The sequence below is a fragment of the Lacerta agilis genome, chromosome 6, assembly GCF_009819535.1.
Source record: "Lacerta agilis isolate rLacAgi1 chromosome 6, rLacAgi1.pri, whole genome shotgun sequence".
Taxonomy (NCBI): domain Eukaryota; kingdom Metazoa; phylum Chordata; class Lepidosauria; order Squamata; family Lacertidae; genus Lacerta; species Lacerta agilis.
Window position 1 is genome coordinate 69,111,866 of NC_046317.1, and position 15,163 is coordinate 69,127,028.

General features: G+C 46.9%; 1 protein-coding gene across 11 annotated transcripts in view; it reads right to left on the minus strand.

Moving 5' to 3' along the window:
* Positions 1-14,959, minus strand: part of EPB41L1 (erythrocyte membrane protein band 4.1 like 1) — a 168,656-nt gene extending 153,697 nt beyond the window's left edge. For 3 of the 11 annotated variants that reach the window (XM_033153336.1, XM_033153337.1, XM_033153331.1), the window contains exon 1: positions 14,237-14,958. The gene's annotated coding sequence lies outside the window, so the exon portion shown is untranslated. Of the gene's footprint in view, positions 1-13,114; positions 13,176-14,236 lie in introns of those variants that run through there. The other 8 variants (XM_033153342.1, XM_033153343.1, XM_033153341.1 and 5 more) reach the window with 5 other exon arrangements.
* Positions 14,960-15,163: the final 204 nt, after the last annotated feature.

Sequence of the window (15,163 nt, forward strand, 5' to 3'; positions counted from 1 at the left end):
GCAAAGAAGAAGAAGAGTTTGGATTTGATATCCCGCTTTATCACTACCCGAAGGAGTCTCAAAGCGGCCAACATTCTCCTTTCCCTTCCTCCCCCACAACAAACACTCTGTGAGGTGAGTGGGGCTGAGAGACTTCAAAGAAGTGTGACTAGCCCAAGGTCACCCAGCAGCTGCATGTGGAGGAGAGGAGACACGAACCCAGTTCCCCAGATTACGAGTCCACCGCTCCTAACCACTACACCACACTGGCAAAGGAAGGCTATGAACAGACTGTTAGATTGTTGGAGACCATCTTGGCTGTGAGTCCTGGAAGACCTGTTCCTTGCCTAGAAGACGTGTTCCTTGCCTTGCAGGCATTTTCCACCAGGCCTGGGAGGGCAGGGCCCTGACTGACTCCAACTACGAAAGCTGAGGCTGCTGATCAGACTCTTAGGTGTTGTTTAGGGGATTTTGTTGGGGAGGGGCTGTTGCCGCTATTGATATAATTTTTTTGTATCTTTATTTTAGATCTTATGATTTATGTGGAAATTGTTCAGTTTGCTTGTGTATTTTTGAGGTTTTATTTATGACAATTTTTGTTACGTTGTGTCTATGTGTTTTTTCCATGTTGTAAGCTGCCTTGAGGATGGTTTGAACTATGGAAAGGCAGCAAACGAATAAAATTATGTATGAATATACATTAAGAGCTAGGTAAGTAAGAAATAACTGAGCTACCAGACAACTGAAGGCAAGATTGGGGAACCTGCCTCCCTACAGATCTTGTCCACTCCAATTTAAATCAATCCAACAGCACGGCCAATGGTGACTGGGGATTCCCCATCCCTGAACAAAAGGTGGGATGCAAATGTTGGTACTTACCATGATAAGTTCATTCTCTGTAGGGGAGAATTGGGATCCATGATGTGAGTTGTCCCCGCCCCTCTCACCACTGGCAGGAAGTTAAGATTTTGAGGAGGCAAGACAACCCCCTAACTCCCGTTCAACTCATGCTTGCATAATCACAGCATAGTGAGTAAAGGATAGGAAAAGGAACACTGTGGTTTCAATCGGACATGCCCCTCTATTCAATGAATGCAGAATCCCCACTGGCCCCTGGAACCAGCACAGGTGCAGAGGAGAAAGGAAAACCCTGATATGGGCTTAAGAGCAAGAAGGCTGAGAAGGAAGATAGGAGGCCTCTGGAGGGATGATGTCCCATGCCCCTCCAGGCAAGCTTCCCAGATTCAGTGTCCGATAGCCTCCCCCATGCACACAGTGGTACCTGGGAGGGCCAGATCCCAATTCTCCCTACAGAGAAGGAACTCATCACAGTAAATCCCAACATTCGCTTCTCCCCTAAGGGAGAATTGGGGTCCATGATGTGCGGTGTATCTCAGCAGTGTCCAGATCAGGTGGGGAGCCGCTATGGCCCTACCTCCTCACCATGAACCACCTGTTGGGCCCCTTCCGCTGTGTTTCAGCCTTTTCCTAGGCTTCCCTTCCCAGGCACAGAAGTCCAGAGGCCTCCAAAGGGCTGTAGGCCCCCCAAAAGGCCTAGGGGGTAAAAAAAATGGATTGAGAGGAGGGAGAGAGAGAATGAAAACCTGGTATTGACGGTAGGAGAGAGCTGAAAGAGGATGCAGGAAACAAAGACAAAGGAAGAAAACAAAAGGAAAAATCCCTTCCAAGATGGCGTTCCTGCCTTTTTCTTTTGACATGCCTAGAGCAGGCAAGAAACCTTCTACCAGTGGCGAAGGCAGGAAATAGGGGGTTGTCTTGCCTCCTGATATATTCCTCAAAATCTTAACTTCCTCCCAGTGGTAAGAGAGGTGGAGACAACCCACATCATGGATCCCAATTCTCTCCTACAGGAGAACATGGGGTATCCTGCCTGATATGCCATTCAAACGAAATATACATCACCAAGTGATGCTTTCGGTGTTGCCAACAAGGCCCCTGTAGCGTCAAAATGCCTGCCAGCCAATGATGGGCCGAGGGGAGAGAGAATGCCCATGTTTTGTGGCCCTGTCTCTTTTTCTGCACTTTTAGATATGGCAGCTTACACCTATTCACCAGGGCAGCCCTTTTGCGCCTTGGCACCCAAAACAATCTTTCAAAACACAGAATGTGCCCACTGGCCCAAAAAGGTTGTCAACTGATTACAGTAATGAGATACCAACTCCAGACATATGGAAAGGTGAGCATTTTATCCAACCTACACTTATGGCTAGTTTAGGTATGTGACCACACCTACATTATATTTGTATGGGGCAAGCAAGCACATATCTAATAAAGAGTGTGCAGAGACCTTTTTGCCATAAATGTGTGTTGGGGAAATTTATGCATCTTTCCACTCTATGCAAGCTTAATCTTATATGTTAAATACCTCCGAGTGGAAAGGAGGCCTCCATCTTTCTTTCAGCCATCCTCCCATAATATACCAACACCTATAAAAGCTTGTGGGAGTTTGTGAATGAGATTAAAGGCTCTTCCTATCACCCTTTGCCATCTCATTAGAGTAGGTGAATTTGCTACAGTTTCTGCACATATCCACCTGCAATTAACACTACACCAGATAGCTTCCAACGCTACTTTGTTCAATAGGCATCTCCCTTTAGTGGCTGCTCCTTTACACTGTTTGAGGGGAATGTTATCACCTCACTTGGGAGACACCAAAGGGCTAACCATGTATTTAATTGTCCGGCTTGAATCTCTCTTCCCTCACATGCAATTTCTGAAGGAACACAGTAGAGGATCAAATAACTTTTGGAGCACGGAGATGGAGAAAGTGAACAAGAAGATTAAAAGGTGGAAGAGGACACAGCCACATCAGGAACAGCAGGTCACCAACGACAAGCTGCCCTTTCCGTTTTTGCTTCACTCACCATCACAACAGCAGTTGCCCATTTTGACCACAGTGTCAATTGACGGGGTGGGAAATCAAAGCATTCTGATCAGAAGGGGAATGCAGTTCCATATAGTCCAAGGTTTTATTTGTCTGGATAATCAAAGTAATGACTGTGTTTAGCTCTGCTGCACTGACGCCTCGGCCACAATGAGAAGCTTGCAGGGTGGAATTCAACTTTGCACTATTACAAACATTTCTTCTGTGCAAGAGTATCAGCTTGCCAGGCAGAATGGCTTCCCTCTCCTGCTGTTCTTCTGACCCCCCCCCCCGCCCGAGCCAATTTCTGGGGGTGTGGGAGAAAGCTTCGTTGCACAAGCCCAAGCCCTTGAGCAGTGCTTCTGCTGACAGGGTTCATTAGGTGAATCCTGCCCATAGTGGAAATGCTGATGGAACATTTTTTATTTATTTTTTGTCTCCCTCATGGGGAAAGCACCAAACTAATTTCCTGACCAGCCCTGGTACATATGAGATCATTTGGAATATTTTAGCATATGGTCTCTTAATAAGTAGGCCAGTCTATACCCTGTTCCTCATACCTTAACTGTGTTTGGAGCCTAACTAGTAGGCATGTGTTCATTACAGTCAGTGGGTTGTAGTGGTTAAAGTCTTGGACTGGGACCTGGGAGACCAGGGTTCATCCATGAAGTTCACTTGGTGACCTTGAGTCAGTCACTGTCTCTCAACTTAACCTACTACAGAGAATTGTTACAAGAGTACAATGCAGTAGGGGAGCACCATGTATGGCACCACCACCTCCTGGGTTGTGGGGGGGCATGGAGGTAGAGCATAAAATAAATATATGCTCTCTAGAGACAGCTTGCCCAACTTCATCCTTGCAGCCGTAATTTATCGGACCATAATTTATTTAAAATATTTGTTCCTGTCTTGTTAAGAATTTAACTAAGGTAGCTCATAGATAGGACTGGCCCTGTCATGAGGCAGAATGAAGGCAGGTGCCTCAGGTGATGGCTGCTGCAGAAAACAGTCCTCATCATTTCCCCAGGGTCTCTTAAACTAGCCTCCTGTTCTGCCCTCATGTACAGAGATGGATGTTGTTCCATCACCACTGCAACTGCTCAGGTTCTCCACATGGAATTGGGTGGGGGAATGCCATCTTGTCTGCCTCAGGCAGCAAAAAAATATTTGGCCTGCATATATAAACAGAAGCTGGGCGTGCACACAGGCATTTACTGTTTGTTGTTTTGTTATCACTATTTATTTTGTGCATAGCTGTCAACCTTCCTTTTTCTTGCAGTGGGAAACGGTGCTGGAATAAGGGAATTTCCCGCAAAAAAAGGGAAAGTTGACAGCTATGGTTTTGTGTTTTTTATACTGCAAACCTCTCTGTGGTCCTCGGGAGAAGTTATTTAAATTTAATTAATACTAATAATAATAATTTAAACATCACAGCCCAATCCAATAGATGCCAGTCCCTTATACCAGTGGTTCCCAAACATTTGTGGCCCTCCTCCGCCTTAGTTCCATAAACTCATCCCCAGTGCTCTCTACCCTATAAAAAGTAGTATTCAGGATAATGGTTCACACAACCCACAAAGTAAGTTTATAACACAATAAAATTCAGAACTGTAACAATTAATTGCACATTTATTCAATATCCAATTAAAATGGTTTAGTTTAATTAAGTCAACAAAACTGATGAACTTGAGCCAGTGATACCAGCATTTCAATATCACATAGTCATTGACACCTCCAGCACCCCCATGCCACCCACTTGCCTCTTAGCACCCACTAGGTAATCCCCCTCAGGGGGTGGTACCACCCACTTTGGTAACCCCTGCATTAGAACAAATGTAGCAGGGACACGGGTGGCGCTGTGGGTTAAACCACAGAGCCTAGGGCTTGCCGATCGGAAGGTTGGCGGTTCGAATCCCCGCGACAGGGTGAGCTCCCGTTGCTCGGTCCCAGCTCCTGCCCACCTAGCAGTTCGAAAGCACATCAAAGTGCAAGTAGATAAATAGGTACCGCTGCAGCGGGAAGGTAAACGACGTTTCCGTGCGCTGCTCTGGTTCGCCAGAAGCGGCTTAGTCATGCTGGCCACATGACCCAGAAGCTGTACGATGGCTGCTTCGGCCAATAACATGAGATGAGCGCCGCAACCCCAGAGTCGTCCATGTCTGGACCTAATGGTCAGGGGTCCCTTTACCTTTACTAGCACTGCCTAACCAGCCTCATCCTGCCCTCAGCTATCCTGCACCTGACTGGCTTTAGTCCAGGGAGTAGTGCAACCTGTCACCTTCTTCCTCCTCAGCCTCAGTGTTGCCCTTGTAGAATTCAGGAGGACAGGGAGAAAGCAACAAGTCTCAGTGAGCAACAGCCACCACTGCTCTGACCTAAGAAAGGTTATGTTTTAATATTCCTAAAAAGAGAGGCTTCACAGATGAAGGGGCATAGCTTAGTGGTAGAGCATGCACTTTGCATGCAAATATTATTATTTCTGCCAATATAATATGGCCAAGCCCCTTTTTAATAAAGAAATACCAGCTCTCCCTTTTTTCTTTTTTTTTGCAAGGTACCAAGGCCCAGGTGGGCAGAGAGGGAGAGAGAAACTGCAGACACCTGGACTGCCCAGCAGTGTGTGCCATGTTACCCAATATCGACAGAAACTCCTGCCAGCAGAAACGGTGCCAGATCAATAGTGCATCTAATTAGAGCACTTTAATTGCTTCCATTGTTCATTTGGATCCATCATCCCCACACTGTAGTTCCAGAAATATCCAACAACGCCTCTTTCATCCTCCTCCTCTCTGCCTCTTCAACATTTGCATTACTGTATTATGAGAAAGCCACTTTCCAGATTCTAGACCTCTGATGGGAGAAATTGGGGGGGGGGGTGTTTTAAAACCGGCAGTCTGTTGTCTCCTCTGCCTTCAATCGCTCCAATTTCACCTGCCTCACTACAAAAAGCAGCCCTGACAGGCACTCTACCTGGCTGCCCCTGAGCCAACCATGCTTTCCAGCAGCACTAATGGCAACAAACAAGATTAGCCCATTACAAAAAAGAGGTGTCATTATAATACACAGTAGGATTCTGCTGGGCCTTCTTCTTACAAGTCTCCATCCCTCCCTCCCCCCCTCCACACACATACACACACACAAGCAATGAAACGACTCTCTTTCCACCAAAACACAGTTCCCGTCAAGATCCTGCACCAAGGAAGAAATCAAAGCTAAAAATATCTGCTGAAAGGTGCCACACTACAGAGACAGGCATAGGGTAGGGAGGGCCATGAATTTATTATGAGCACCTAACACAGCTTCAAACAGCCTTTGATCTCTCCCCCATTTATTCAAATTTTAGGGGGAAAGGGGGGGAAGAGAAGGCAGACAGAAAGAAAACAACATTTCCTTTGTGCAGAAGGAGACTGCTCCACCCTGTGCATTTGCATTCAGATCTGATGCATGGTAAATACCACCACAGAATACATCCCAGGTCTCCCCAACTTTGAATACAATGGAGGAATGCAAGAATGTTCAGCAATAAAGAGATGAGATTAAAGAGTTAGGAGCCCATTGGAATCTGCAGAGCACTTTGGGTCTATTTAACAAACAATGGTTCTATTTTTTCAAATATGAATTGCAAGGAGAGGCAACAGCAGAGGCCTTTGTAATAATTCGAGAGAGAGGAACCTTTTCTTCACTCCGAGGGCCACACTCTCCTCTTGTCAACCTTCTGGGAGCCACATGCCAGAGGTGGCAGATGGGGTCGGAGGCAAAAGTGGGCAGAACAGCTTGTGTGAACCTTAGCTAGACAACAGGCTAGTGTCTACATGCAGTTACACCCCCTATCTCTATCCTCCACCCAGGTAAGCAAAAAAGCATTAATCAGAATTCAAGGATACACTCCAGCCAGGCAAAAGACACTCAAGAAAGGTGGAAGTAGGGCCATTTATGGGTGTGCCTGGGGGGGGGGGGACAGCATGTCTTAGGTGGAATCCCAAAGGCCACCTAAGAAGGCTTAGCCCAAGGTTCCTCTGCCCTGGAATAACTGAACTGGAGTTGCAGAAGTCAAATAAACACCCTCGGTGGAATAGAACCAATAAAGTGCATAGCAGCTTATCGCTACATTTAATTCTGTGCATCACAGCTGTTATTATTACCAAAACTAGCAAACACTCTTGCTGTGGTGCATAATCCAAGCTGGTAGACATTTTCAACTGCCCGAGCTATTGTGAAAATAGAAAGTTGCCTGCAAAAAGAATTAAAGGTGGTCAAACAGAGATCTTGCTCAAAGCCACATGGAAATACACAAAGAAAAAGCAAACCAACCCTTTGCACCTAGGAATCCAGGTCTGGATTACATAATGTGCAAAGCAGCCTTGCCCAACTGGTGCCCTCCAGGTGTTTGGAACCGCAAGTGCCATCAGCATCAGCCAGCATGGCCAACGGGCAGGGACAATGGGAACTGTAGTCCAGAGCAGCTGGGGGGGGGCACTGTGCTGGGTAAGGAGGCATCAGAGCCTTCTTAGCAAGCAAAAAAACCTCAGGGGAGTCATGTTAGCACCAGTGTGGAAGTGTTTGCGCCAAAGGATGGAACCTGCCATCTCTCACCATTGCCTTCAACACAAGAGCATGGCTAACATAATAAACATCCTGATGTTTATTGCCAGGGCGCCCTGACACAACTGTCATAACTTTCAATAGCTCCTGCAAGCAAGCATTTATTTAGATTGTTGCACTAATCCTTGCAATGTTTTTGGTGGCAATTTTCTTTCATTCTGCAAAATACACCGGGAACCTGCTGACTCAGAGGCTGTTCCAATGAGAACAATGGGCTGCTCAGCTACATCTGTCAGATGCACTGTGCACAGGAACTTTCATACAATTTTTGAGACAGCAAATTTACACATGTATGGAGGTGTGCATGTGTGCCATACGTTTCGAACAATGCAATTCAGGGGGGGGGGAGGAATTCTCTCTGCTTTATTCTGTTCACTACTCCCAGCAAACCATCACTCTGGAACAGATACCTGTGTGTGTGTGTGTGTGTGTGTGTGTGTGCACGTGCACACGCAAGGGCTCTAATGCCAAAACACTGCTTTTCATCTTGCGGAGAATGACGCAATCACTTCAATGAAAGGGGCACTAGTGGGTGTACAAAAACGTGCCTCCTTCATTGAAGTGAATGGAGAAGTCCACATGGGTGCTTCAGAGTACATATGGGGTTCTGGATTTAGGACAACACTACTTCATTAGAAAAGAATCTCAAAAAAGGGGTGAGAAATGCTAAAATGATGCCTAACAGATACAGAGCTGCCAAACCTGTCCTGTAAAAATTACAACACAGCAAGGACTGTGTTTTACATTCAAACACATGCACACACTTCTCTATGAGGCAATGACATGATTCCCCAGGTAACAAAATATTAACATTGCATTCCACTTCTCCCTTTTTTGCAAAATGTCAAAGCAAAATCATGCAGCTTGCCAGCGAGTTTCCACAAACACCATGAGAAAGAAAGTGAAATCTCTTAAGCCAACACCTTCGGCATCAGACCTTCCAGTTCCCCAAGAAATGTAACACATCATGGGAAGTTTTCCAAAGGCAGCAACTGGAATCAGGTCTCCAACTGATCTCCATAGTTCAAAAGAAAAACAAAACGTGTCTTGCCAATGGATCAAAATGGACATGGTTTGCAAATTTTAGTTCTAAGAGTGCAAATTCATTCCCAATGAAATCAGTGCTGCAAAAATCCACCTCTTTCATTAGGGAAACCCCTTGGAATGCAACTCCCCTCATCGAAATACTTGGAGGAAGAGATGTACAAACATCGCTGTTGTTTGGAAACAAAACACACTGGTTCTCATCTCCCAGAGCCAAGAGTTAATGAACCACCTATTTCTGCAGCACAGCAGAGCAGTCAAACTGCACCTTCCTCAAGATGTATATGTGCTCCCATTGCAGCGGGGATCACAAATGCTTCATCCCTATTTATAGAAAATGTCTGATTTAATGCCTCTGCTACCATCCAAAGTTGCTGTTAAAGCAATAAACGCAACCCAGTGATTGCAAACAGAATGGGGACATTTTTCACCGCCATCAATGGTGAGCACAAGGGAGGTACACACTGGGCACAAAGATAAATGGGCAGGAGAGAGGAAGCATCAGTAAGGCTTAACACACCAGCTCACGTTTCTCATTCCGCTCTGAGGCTGAAGCGGGCAAAAGATTTGTTCCATGTGTACACTTATTTTTACTACCACAACACCTGTCATGCTGAAGGGCAGGGTGGGGAAGAGAGGGTGTATACATGCAGTACACCCCACTTGCACTTTGCATGCAAGGAAAAAAAGTTATTATAACCCCTTCCAGCAGAGCACATCAGCACTAAGAAGGAAGGCAGGTTTTGTCCTCACTGCACCAGTGTACTCAGGAATGTCACTGGATCAGAGGCTCCACTCTCCCAGTGGTCCAAGTCATTCTAAATTAAACTGCATGCCAGCTGTACAGACCTATCCTGGGTTCCATTTTTTTTTCTTCACAATTGAAATTGATGGATGCAAACTGTCCAAATTCAAGGAGGGGGCACCATCAATCCTTCTTACACCTGCCTTTGAAATTCAGATGCATATTACCAAAGGGTCCAGAGCAGGGGTCAGCAACTTTTTTCAGCCGTGGGCCGGTCCACCATCCCTCAGACCTTGTGGGGGGTCGGACTATATTTTTTGGGGGGAAATGATTAAATAAATGGACACATTCTACTCATGTAAAAACCACTCTGATTCCCGGACCATCCGCCAGCCAGATTTAGAAGGCGATTGGACCGCATCTGGCCCCCAGGCCTTAGGTTGCCTACCCCTGGTCCAGAGTGTTGCTCAACCTGCAAATCATAAACCATCTAAGAACTGGCACTCCTATCAAATAATTATCTGTGTAAACAAACTGGCTCTGGGCCACCAGTGGCAGGAGGGGAAGGCTGCAAGATGCCAACTTTTGAAGATTCCACACAGACACTCAATATCCAGCTTTTTCTCTTCTGCTCAAGTTGCTTAAAACTTGCCTTGCTGAATACAACACAAAGGTACGCCACAAAGCCTGTTAAGAGTAAATCCTTGCTTGTAGAATTGCACCTCACACCCCACAGCAGGAGGGGGAAAAATAGCAAGATCTTTGACAGGCAAAGAGCATTTCAGCAGATTTTAGTGAAATAGAACACAAAGGAGGGGTGAGGCTAAGCCATGTGCTGAATCTCTATAGTACTATCAGTATCCTATTCAGCTTCAAAATGTGCCTGCCTATTTAAAATTGAGCACATGGTCATTAACAGGTCATCTTCTGTTCAGTTCTCCTTTCCTCTACAAAAGATACTCGAAAGTTAGTTAACAGCCACAAAAGGAGGCCGAGAAACAAAGACATCATATCATATCACACCCAAAATATCATCAATGGCTTCAGTCAATCATTCATAATGAACACAAAGAGCAGTTGTGCAGCTTCAAATTGTTGTGCATCTCAAGTAGATGACAGGAAAAATCAAGGTATGCATGATGGATACAGAATAATATCTTAACTCATTTAGGATGCTATTCTCTGCACACTGATCCATGACAAAGTCCCACTGAACTTAATGAGGCTCATATTCAAGTGATTGTATATGGCACAACACAACACAAAACATGCAATGCAGAATGAAAACAAAATCGAAAATTCTTTCTAGTAGCACCTTAGAGACCAACTGAGTTTGTTCCTGGTATGAGCTTTCGTGTGCATGCACACTTCTTCAGAATGAATGCAGAATGAATTCAACTAGGCAAGCTTCCACACATGGTGGAACACAACAAGCTGCCTTATACAGAATCAGGCCATCGGCCCATCTAGCTCAGTATTGCAAACTTAAGGCAACAGTTCTCCTGGATTTCTACAAGAGTCATTCTCAGCTCTCCCAGGAGATGCCAGAGACTTTTCTGCATGCAAAGCATGGGCTCTACCATAGAGCTCCCATTGTTTCATTGGGTCCAACTACTTCAGATTGGTAAATCTGCTTGTCTGAAAGAATGGTGGCCACAGAAACCATGGCAGGCTTGAAGCCTACATAAAGCCAACAATATTATGGTAGACAGCTGCAACAAAATGGAAGGCAGGGAAAGCAATTTTCTAGACTTAGCTCTTAAAGTGGTCCAGTGATGGAATGCTGAATTATGTTGCCTCTCTTCTAACAGAACAAAAATTAAAACCACTAGGTTGTTGCAGCAGGAAGTGAAAGAAAAAAGCAAAAGAAAACTGAGCAAACATTATTGGCAGCAAGACTAAAGATACTCCTGCTATCATGCAAGTTTTGGGAAAACATGCCAGTAAGAGGTCTAGAACAAAAGAGGGGGTATGGCTCAGAAAGCTAAAGGTATGGTCATCATTGGGGGGTGGGGGGAATTGGATGTGCCTGGCTTAAATAATTCCACAACGAAAGCCACAATACACAGAATGGATTACAGCACAAACGGCAAAAAGTGAAATACCTCAATGTCTATTACCCACATCAATCAATTAGGAAAATGACTGCTCCACTTCTTGCCATATGGTTGTATTTCATGCTGAATATTATTATATTCAAGAAAAAGAAATATGCAAGGACCCATCTTTCTCCTCCTGTAAATGCTTGTTTCATGTTTCAGCATTACATGTTTCAATGTAAATTACCTTCTTGAAATCAACAGATCTATTACTGTTTATGAAGGGCAGGAGAGTACCAATGGTTGATAGCCACACCAATCTCTATTATTGAACTGGGCCACTCCTTCAGTGTGTCTGCAGCACAGGATCCAGGATTCACAGGCATTCTCCACATGGCCACTTTGAATGATAGCAAGACAGCAAATGCCAGCCCTTAACTCCTTCACTGATATGTAGCCTTAATTCATTCTCAGGCATCCCTCAGCATGAGAATCAGGAGCATTGCGGAAGGGGATGCTCTTAAGGATTATTTTGCAGAGACCCAGTTCCTGCACAAGAGGCATGCAGCCTCAATCTGCTGAAGAAAATAAATGCAGATCCCTCCCAAGTCCGTGGCAAAAATGTTCAATGAGCTCAGAGATACAAGATGGAGGCCCTGGTGTTCCAAATGACAAAATGCAACAGGAGGCGGGGATCACAAATTGCAATTTGCCATGTAAACTTACCACAACCTCTCCTCTGGCAAACTTCCTGCAGGATTCCTTGACATGTTACATGTTGGCATTCCTGATTAGCTATCAGTTAGCTATGGAGCATTGATCAGCATATGGCAACAATTCAAACAGTGTCTCATCACCACTGAACGGTATCTGAAGCACAAGAGTCAGCGATTTCCGTCTTCAATGAATGGTGAATAGCACAAACTGCCACTTTCCCTGGTTCCCACTGAGAAGTTTTAAAGTCACTAACTTTAACTTGAACTACAAGAGGAACATTAACAAAAATGCTAATATCTCATAAATGTGACTAGAGCCTCCCCAAGCACTGCATATCTATTTTTTGTTTCATTTCTTGGGGGGGGGGGAGCCTAACTCAACTCATACTCCTATCCTATGCATATTAATTCAGATTTAAATCCCACTGTATTTAATCGTTTTCACTGACATATCAGCATGTCTGGAACTAGGTTGCCTATTAATTAGACAGGAAGCTCCACTGTGCTCAGTGGGGACTTACAAGGGAGTAAGGACTTTGAAACCAGACACTAGCTTTACCCAGGCCAGCTGTTTCTCTCCCAAACCCTTACAAAACCACAAGCAACTCCTTCAAGACTGTTGACAGTTTCAGCCACACATCTACTACAGGTGCTACTGTTAGAACAGCATCATTACTGTTCTGAACAAACACTCAGCGAAGCCGTAAGAGTTCCTAAGATTTTTCAGGACTTCATCATGAGAAGTTAATAAACCTTCAAGCCAAACACATATAAGAGGGGGTAAAAAGTAGTAGATCTGTTTCCCCAAACACGATATTAATATAGAATGTGTTTTTGGAACACTGCTTGCATGGGTTTCAAGGCTACGGCCGCACCTAGGACTGGAGTTGGCATTTGGGTGTGGTCCCCAAGCCGAGTTCCCCCTGAAAAGAGGAATGAGCTCCCGGTGCCATCTGACCTTGGCGAGGGCGGGGGATGCCCTACCGGTGGAACACCTGCCTAAGGGGTAAGGCTGAAATAAAATAAATATAAGCAAAGGGGAGAGCAACGCCCTTCCAAGAAAGCGCTACCTATCCGCCGAGGCTACCCACAAACGCCGCTTTTCCTTCGACTGAAAGGGAACCAGAGTTCGATCTAGGAAGGCGCCTCCGGAGTAAGCGAACTCTTTGAAATCGACGCTGGGCAACACATTTTTTGCCAGTTCCGAGTTCGCCGCGCGGATTAGTTACCAGGCTTGTCTTTCACAACAGACAACAGGATTTTTTTCCCATTTTTTATTTATTTAAAAGAGCAACCTGTACGCAGCTCCGCCCTCTCCGTAGATAAAAAAGGGGACACACGCGGCTGCAGAATAACAGGAATCCGAGATTCGCCCTTTGATCGACTTTGCGAGCGAGCGTGGGGGGGAGCCGAGCAAGGGAGCAATCAAGCAGCTGCCCCCCACGCACGCACCCCCCACATCGCCCTTTTATAAACGTCCAACCGAATTCGCTTGCCTGTCCTCAGACGCGAGCAATGCATGCATGTATAAAAAAGAAGGGAGGGCGCTCAATCCTATGAAGGAGACATTTCCGGGGGGGGGGGAGTTAAAGACGGATTGCTTCTCTTTACACAGAGGATCAACAGGGCGCAAGCACACCTGAACGTCTTTTCTCTGCCCCCGCTCTCAGCTCGGCCACCCCAGTTTCCAGCAGGCAGAGCAGCCAAGGGCGGCGGGGGAGGCGCTGATTCGCCGCCGAGAGGAAAGAAAGGAACACACCCCTCTGCCCCTCTCGGAGGAAAGGAAGATGGGGGCGCTGCACAAGCGAAAAGGCGGGGGGGGGAATGGAGATGATCCCGAGGGATGCAAACGAGCGGGTTGGGGGGGGGAGTTGAGAAGGAAGGGGAAGTAGCCTAATGTCACCTGGACACGGTCGCTACCGAAGACACCGGTAGGAAAGAAGGAAGCGAGTTTGTAGTATCGTGAGAAAACGCACACGCGTGACCAGGTCGCTCCCTCCTACTACTACTACTACCGCCGCCGCCGCCGCCTCCCCGGAGACCTCCACGTGATCTCGCTGCCCGCCTGGCTCCGCAGAGCTCCAGCCACACCGCTGGGGCGTCGGTCGTCCCGGTTGCCCTGAGTGGCTCCGGCAGGCGAGGCGGGGGGGGGGGCGAAGGCAATCGGGGGCATCGGGGTAAAGGCGAGGGGAAAGATGGGGGGTGGGGAATCGTCGCCATGGCTAACCTTTTTCTTTTCTTTTTCCCTTTCCCCCGAGTAATCCGGAGTCAAGACGTCCAAGGATCCAAGAAAACGTTCATCTGGCGAGGAGAATGACAGGCTCCCGAGCCTCCTTGCAATTAATTAAAGGGACAAAAAAAAAAGCAGATTCCGAAGAGTAATGGGGGGGTTGGGGTTTTAAAAAGCAGTCGCTTCTCTCTCTTCCCCCTCCCTGCTGCTTTCTTCCTCCAAGAGCGGCAAGAAAAATGAATCAGGCTGGCTTGCAAAGCGGCGGCGAGGGAGGCGGGGTGGGGGGGCTAATAATGCAAGGCAGCTGCAGCGGGAGGCAGGAGCGAGTGAGCAGGAGGGCTGGCAGCTCAGCGAGAGAGGCACGTCATGAGCAACTGAACCAGCCTCCGAGGGAAGGGTGGGGGGGAGCGAAAGATCATCTATGCAACCAAACAGCCTTTGCACGGGCTGCGCTGCCTGCAGCCCGGAGTCCTTTCGCGTTTCCCCAGCCCTTCAAAGCGGCGGCGAGACGCTCGCGGCAGATGCAATCGGATTTCGGAGCAGGCAGGTAGGCTTGGAATGTGGCCCTCCGCACCTGTGCGGATGCATCCGGGGCGGCCCACTCACTCCAGTCCTTTGGCGCGTCCCGAGTGTGAAAAATGCAAGGAAATAAAGCGACAGTTTGATCGGGGTTGCTGCAAGCCGATTCCGGGCTAAACGCGCGCTCCCCCCGCCTCCACGCCCGGTCTGCTCCCAGGCTCCCTCCTCTCTGCCAGTCAGAGATGCAAATCATCTAACCACACCTCCTCGCAACTCCCTTCTCATTGTTCCGTAAACCAAGGTAAGCACACCACGCCCAAAAATCACACACGGCTCAGTTACTGTTAAGGTCACCGTCATATATCCGGGGAAGGAGGCCGGGGCTCATAGGTCTGTGGTGGGTTT